At 37.1% G+C, this 6,036-nt stretch overlaps 1 pseudogene; it reads left to right on the top strand.

Annotated features, from left to right (window-relative positions):
- The first annotated feature begins 202 nt into the window (after positions 1-202).
- On the top strand, positions 203-1,672 carry LOC113181690 (ubiquitin-conjugating enzyme E2 E1 pseudogene; annotated as a pseudogene).
- The last annotated feature ends 4,364 nt before the right edge of the window (positions 1,673-6,036 follow it).

Genomic DNA, 6,036 nt, shown 5'->3' with positions numbered 1-6,036 from the left:
AAATCAGGTTTTCCCCATAACAATATTTTTTTCCCTTGGAGTTTTCCTAGTGGATCTGCTCATGGTTTGATATCCTGAGGAATCAGAGGTTGTACCAGGATCATCCAGCTTCACAGAAATGCTTCCTAGTATTCTTTTACCTCTTATAAAAGCTCTTTTCTTGTGAGTTAGAGGTATGTAGAGGCTGCTAAAGCAATAGAAGATGGGGTGAGTTTCAGGGAATTTAATCTTTGACTACGGAGCTAGACATAAGAAAATCCAAGTCATGTCTTCTATTAATTGTGTGACCTTGGGCAAATTTAACTTTTAAAGCTTCAAATACACTATTTTAAAAATTGGAATAAAATAAGTACCAACTTCATAGCATCCTCATATGAGAAAATGAGAGACTCTCCTTATACTGCTAAGTGTTGTGCTGGTATATATAAGGAAATTTCTGTGTCAGTAGCAATTATTATTTTATTCCTGTGCTTGCAATTATTTATTGAACAATTGGCAAAGATACAATCTGGTGAAGGGTGCTTAATATTTGTTGGTCATGTCCCTTTAGATAAGGTAGATAGTATTTTTAACTTTTGACAAGTTTTACTGTGAAGAAAAATTAAAGCAATAGCTAGAGGAGGGTAATATGAGAACAAAGAAAGTTTTCTTAAAAAAAACAATAGGAGATATGATAACATATAAACGATGATGTAGAAAAAACCCACTAGAGGAGGAGAGAAAAGATGCAAGAGAGAGTAGGAGAGAATGAGGACAAGAGAAAGTAGAATCCAAATGTGAAAACCATTGTTAGCAGAATTCATGCTTTGTGGTTATAACAAGAGGGGAAGCCAAATGGCTATAGATTTGTATGTTTGATGAAGGGAAGGAATGGGAGCTACTCAAGTGGTTTCTTCTCTCTCTCTCTCTTTAAAATAAAATACAGAAGCCATTGCCTGTTTAATAGTTTCTGTTGCCGCGCTTGAGTGGCCAGGCCCAGCTGCAGCTGCAGCTGCAGCAGCACTGAGGAGCCAGACACAAAGAGGGGGCGTTTGCGGGGTGGGGTAGGGGATTCGCTCTGTCGGATGACGATTTGAGGGCCAGCGCCAGCTCCTCCTCCTCAACCTTGTCCTCCAACCAGCAAACCGAGAAAGAAACAAACACCCCCCAGAAGAAGGAGAATCGAATCAGCATGAGCAAAAACTCCAAGCTTCTTTCCACCAGCGCCAAGGGGATTCAGAAGGAACTGGCAGACATCACTTTAGACCCTCCACCTAGCTGCAGTGCTGGTCCCAAAGGTGATAACATCTGTGAATGGAGATCAACCATTCTAGGGCCTCCAGGATCTGGATGGTGTATTTTTCCTCGATATCACTTTTACATCAGAATATCCCTTCAAGCCTCCAAAGGTTACATTTTGAACAAGAATCTATCCCTGTAATATTAATAGTCAAGGAGTTATTTGCTTGGATATATTGAAAGATAATTGGAGTCCAGCACTAACCATTCCTACAGTTCTCCTTTCTACCTGCTCACTTCTTACAGACTGTAATCCTGCTGATCCCTTGGTGGAAAGTATTGCCACTCAGTATATGACCAACAGAGCAGAACATGACAGAATGGCCAGACAGTGGACCAAGAGATACGCTACATAAATTGGGTTTTCACAATTCTTACATTATTTGTCTGTCACAGAAGAGAGCTGCTTATGATTTTCATGGGGTGGGGGAGGGTGAGAGCTGGTAAAGAGTAGGGTATTTCTATAACAGATATTATTTAGTCTTATTTCCTAAGATTTTGTTGTAACTTAAGGTATCTTGCTACAGAAGACAAAATTGATAACAGCAACTTTTAAAACTGTCAATAGTTTTGCAATATTAGCTGAAATGTAGTACGGAAAAGAATGTACATTTAGACATTTGGGTTCAATTACTTATAGTGTAATTTTAAAACAGCCTAATTTGTACAGGTTACACATATGGTCATTTATGTAAAAGTCCTAAGACTACATACTTTTTGTTTAAAAAAAAATCTGGAATTTTTTCCCCTTCCTGAAAGGGAACATTGTTATTTAACAGTTTTTAGACATTGTCATCTCATATATATAAGACACCATGTAGGAGATCAGTAGTTAATGTATTTTATTTTATATGTAAATCTACTTAAAAGGGTTAAATCAGGACTTGTGAAAACCTGTAGTGAAATACCTTAAGCTGTTAGGGTATGAAATAGGAGTTACTCAGTGGATTGGTTGTATGTTGTAGACTTCTTATGTCTGCATTTGTTACTGTGCTAATAAATAATATTAAAACAAATAAAATAAAATACAAGGCCAATTATTATAAAAAAGGGTGAAGTATGAGATCTTTGAGAAACTGTAGGATTTTTGTATAGTAGGAATCTGAGTTTCTTGAAAGAATGAAGTAACATTGTGAAGTAATGTTGTTTGGTGGTAGTGTTCATGAATATATGATGAAAGCAATTTTCTTAGTTAGTGATGTTCTTTAACAAATTCATCTGGATGAATGAGATGAGAAGGCAGATAGTTAACTGTATTCAGGGTTGGGTTGAGCACAATTAAGGGTCACTGAAGCTGGAGAGTTAGGGATATTACTACGTGCTTTGGTAAAACCTTGGCCTATGAATCTGGGTTGGGGTCTTCATGGTAGAAGGCTGCTGGTTAGAGAGAAAGTGGAAGGGTCATTGCATCGATGATCCCATTGAGGTTGAATATAGAGGTAGTAGAGCAAATGAGCTAGCAGAGTAGGGGGTTGTGATTGATTAGTAAGCTATCAAATTACTGATTGTGGAGGAGATGCTGCTTCTGGCAATGGCATGGTGCAGACCACAGGTAAGGTGAATGAGATATAAAGCTTTGTTGTTGCAAAACCTTGAGATCTATGTGGTTTGTCACTGCAAAAAAAGCTGATTGTTTTAAGGAATTATGTGGAGGATTTGAACTTCTTCTCATTGCAGAAGCCTCTGGGACTTCAAAGAGCCCTGCTTGAAATCCATGGATACAGGCAAAACTCACTCTTAATAAAGAGTCTTAATAAAGAGTCTCAGTTTCAGGTATTTTCAAATGTATAAGATATGGGCATTAAAATTCAAGTAATGTCATCAGGGAAGTTAGGCCTTCTGCCTTGTTAACTAGTTCTCTTCCTTCTGGGTAAGTCCCTAGCACTTACAGATTCAGACACTGTGGCATAAATTATAAGTCAGATAGATCTGAAGTCTAATTCAACTTCTTTCACTGAACAGTTGTGCAACATGGGGTAAATTATCCTCTCCAAGCCTCAGCTTTTAATTCATAATACAGGCTGTCATGAAGATTAAATGACACAAGTTATCCAAAGCATTGAGCACACAGAATTACAGAATTCTATTTATTGAATCATGAGGTAGTATATCATAGTGCTTAAGAGCAAAGTCTGGTATCTTTTGCTGAGTTAGTTTCAATACTTATCAGCAAGCTCTTGAGCCTCAGCTGTTTCATTTGTAAAATAAGACAACAATAGGGCTTGCCTCACTGGACTACCAGGAAGGTTATGTGAATTAATGTTTGTGAGGCAGTTGGAATTACATCCAGAGCATGATTAGTGCTATATGCAAGCAGCGGCTTTTATTATTTTTGTTTATTTTTAATTTTGCTACCTACTTGCGAGCTTCAACTCAAGGGTATAGAGATCTATATAAAACATTAATAAGGAGTTGAACAACCTTTACCTTTAATGTTTATAGGCAATTGAGGAATATGATAAGCTAAATATTTAGTGTCCAGCCATCAGTAGAAAGAATGAACATGAATCAAATTGCTTTTCAGTGGAAAGTCCCTCCGGATAGTGGGTCTTAGAGGAGGAGGTTTCTGTTTACTAAAATGAGCAGTTCCCCACAAGAAAATAAACTGACTGCATGAATAGGGTGTATTAGAATGAGAGATGTCTTGCTCACTTTTTCTTTGCCTGGAAAACCTACAGAACAGATGGTGAGTGGCTTGGTGGTTGTGATGAGGATTACTGACTTTTAAGTGTCTGGGACAAGCTTCAGTGGAACCCAGAAGTACTGCCCCTTTCCTTCGCATTACTTTACCTCCTACAGCTTTAACTAAGAAGATAACTGCTTATACCGTTCGTTCCCCCTCTACTCTGAGATCTTTCACTGTGTAGCACCTTTGCCCATGCTGTTCATCTTTCTGGAATACCCTGAAGCATTCTCTGTCTGAGACAGTCTTACTATCCGTTTAGACTAAGTTCACATTTCACCTCTTTTGTGATGTCTTCCTGACATTCCCAGAGCAACTGCTCTGTGCATGGACAATATCTTTCTGTGTTCCCACAGCTCGTTGTCAAACCTCTTGAGCACGACTTACTGTCTTTAATTATTTAAGTGTCTATCTCTTCTACCAGACCTTGGAGTCCTTTGAAGGCAGGGTCATGTTTATTCATACCAGCACTCCTATCCATGTTAAATAAGCCATTAGCCTGAGACTTCTCTGTACCATGACTTCTTGTGTAACAAAGTGTGACTTTACTAGGCAATCAAAAAAAAAAAAAAAAAAAAAGAAAAAAGAAAGAAAGAAAGAAAAAAGAAATCTGACATAGGAGTATATACTTTTTTTGTAACAGATATCCAGATTTCAGCCAATGATCAATAGCTGAGCTTTAGCCAATCACAGTCCGTTGATCATGTCATGCACAAGTAAGGCAAATGCCGCATCACACCATGTTCAAAACATTGTAGTAAATCAGGAGGCTTCTCTACTTTCTTCTAGGTTCAGTCTGAAAAGCTCACTGTTCGCATTGCTTGAACATCTTTTGGTTCTTAGTGGTGCTTGACTCATGAATGTTCTTTATTCAAATAAACTTTGTCAAATTTTATTTGTCTAAAGTTTTAATTTTAGTAGGAACTACTTTAGTACTTGAAATACTTACTAGTGAGTGAATAAGCAGAAGAAAGAATAAATGTCATGGAAATGGCAGCCATAGTATTGCAGTCTTAAAGCATAGGGAATAACAAGATAACTTCTGCACCAGGATGTACAAGGCCTGTGGCTGTGTTGTGTTGATGTCTTATGCTTTAATGGTCATTGTGATCAGGTAGGAATCATGATTGAGTATGATAGCCATACACTCCACCATGCTCCATTGGTCTAACACCCAGTAGAGTTCACTCTTTTATGCTAACAGCTTGCATTTGAATTTGTGACTCAGGATCTAATTCAATCCTTTATTATACAATTAAACATTTTAATATTCAGTGATTAAGGTCTTACAACAATTTAAACTTCAATTAAAGAGCAGTTCCATAAAGATAAAAGTTAACTGGCTGTTTTAACATAGACCTAAAATCTTGTTCTGTAATTATTCTGATTCAATTTGAAAATCAGTTTTCCCAATGTAAATAGAGAAAATCAGCCCCACAAGGACTGACTTAAACTAGCCACATTCTTGATGTAGAAATCAGAATAGCCATTTATTAATTTATATGGACTGTAATGCCACATGGTTGAGATGAGTATTACCTGGTTATTTCTCCAAACAGGAAACAGTTTAGATGAGGTGTGAAAACAATATTCAAAAGATGGATTGACTCATAACAGAAAAAAACTACTGAGAGAATGGAGGGTAAAATTCAAGCTACCCTGTTTTTATTACTTGATAATTATTAAACTAGTTATTTTCAGCTGAGTTTTCCAAATATTTTGTATATGCAAACTGAGACTCAAAGATAAATCGCATATGGTCGGTCTCTCTTTCCTAAAGAAACAGAGAGTATGATATGAAAAGTTGAAAGATTGATATGGGATAGGCTTTGTAATTTAAGTATCATTAAAAAACCCTAGTAGGATTCCAAAGATGAGTGATAAACTTTTCTACAAAAGCCACAGGAGGTGTCATGAAAGAAATGTACTTGCTTTAGGTTTTGAAAAATGATTAGGGGTTAACTAATTGGAGGTGTGTGTGTGCGCGCGCCTATGCACATATATATTGCCATATTTGGAAAACTTCAGTACCTGCATTATGGAAAATTGCAGTATTTGAGGTATGTTTGGAGGTG

Source organism: Urocitellus parryii, chromosome 4 (assembly GCF_045843805.1).
Source record: "Urocitellus parryii isolate mUroPar1 chromosome 4, mUroPar1.hap1, whole genome shotgun sequence".
In the NCBI taxonomy this organism is placed as follows: Eukaryota; Metazoa; Chordata; class Mammalia; order Rodentia; family Sciuridae; genus Urocitellus; species Urocitellus parryii.
The sequence above is the reverse complement of the archived record's forward strand: the minus strand, read 5'-3'. Positions and strand labels throughout refer to the sequence as shown.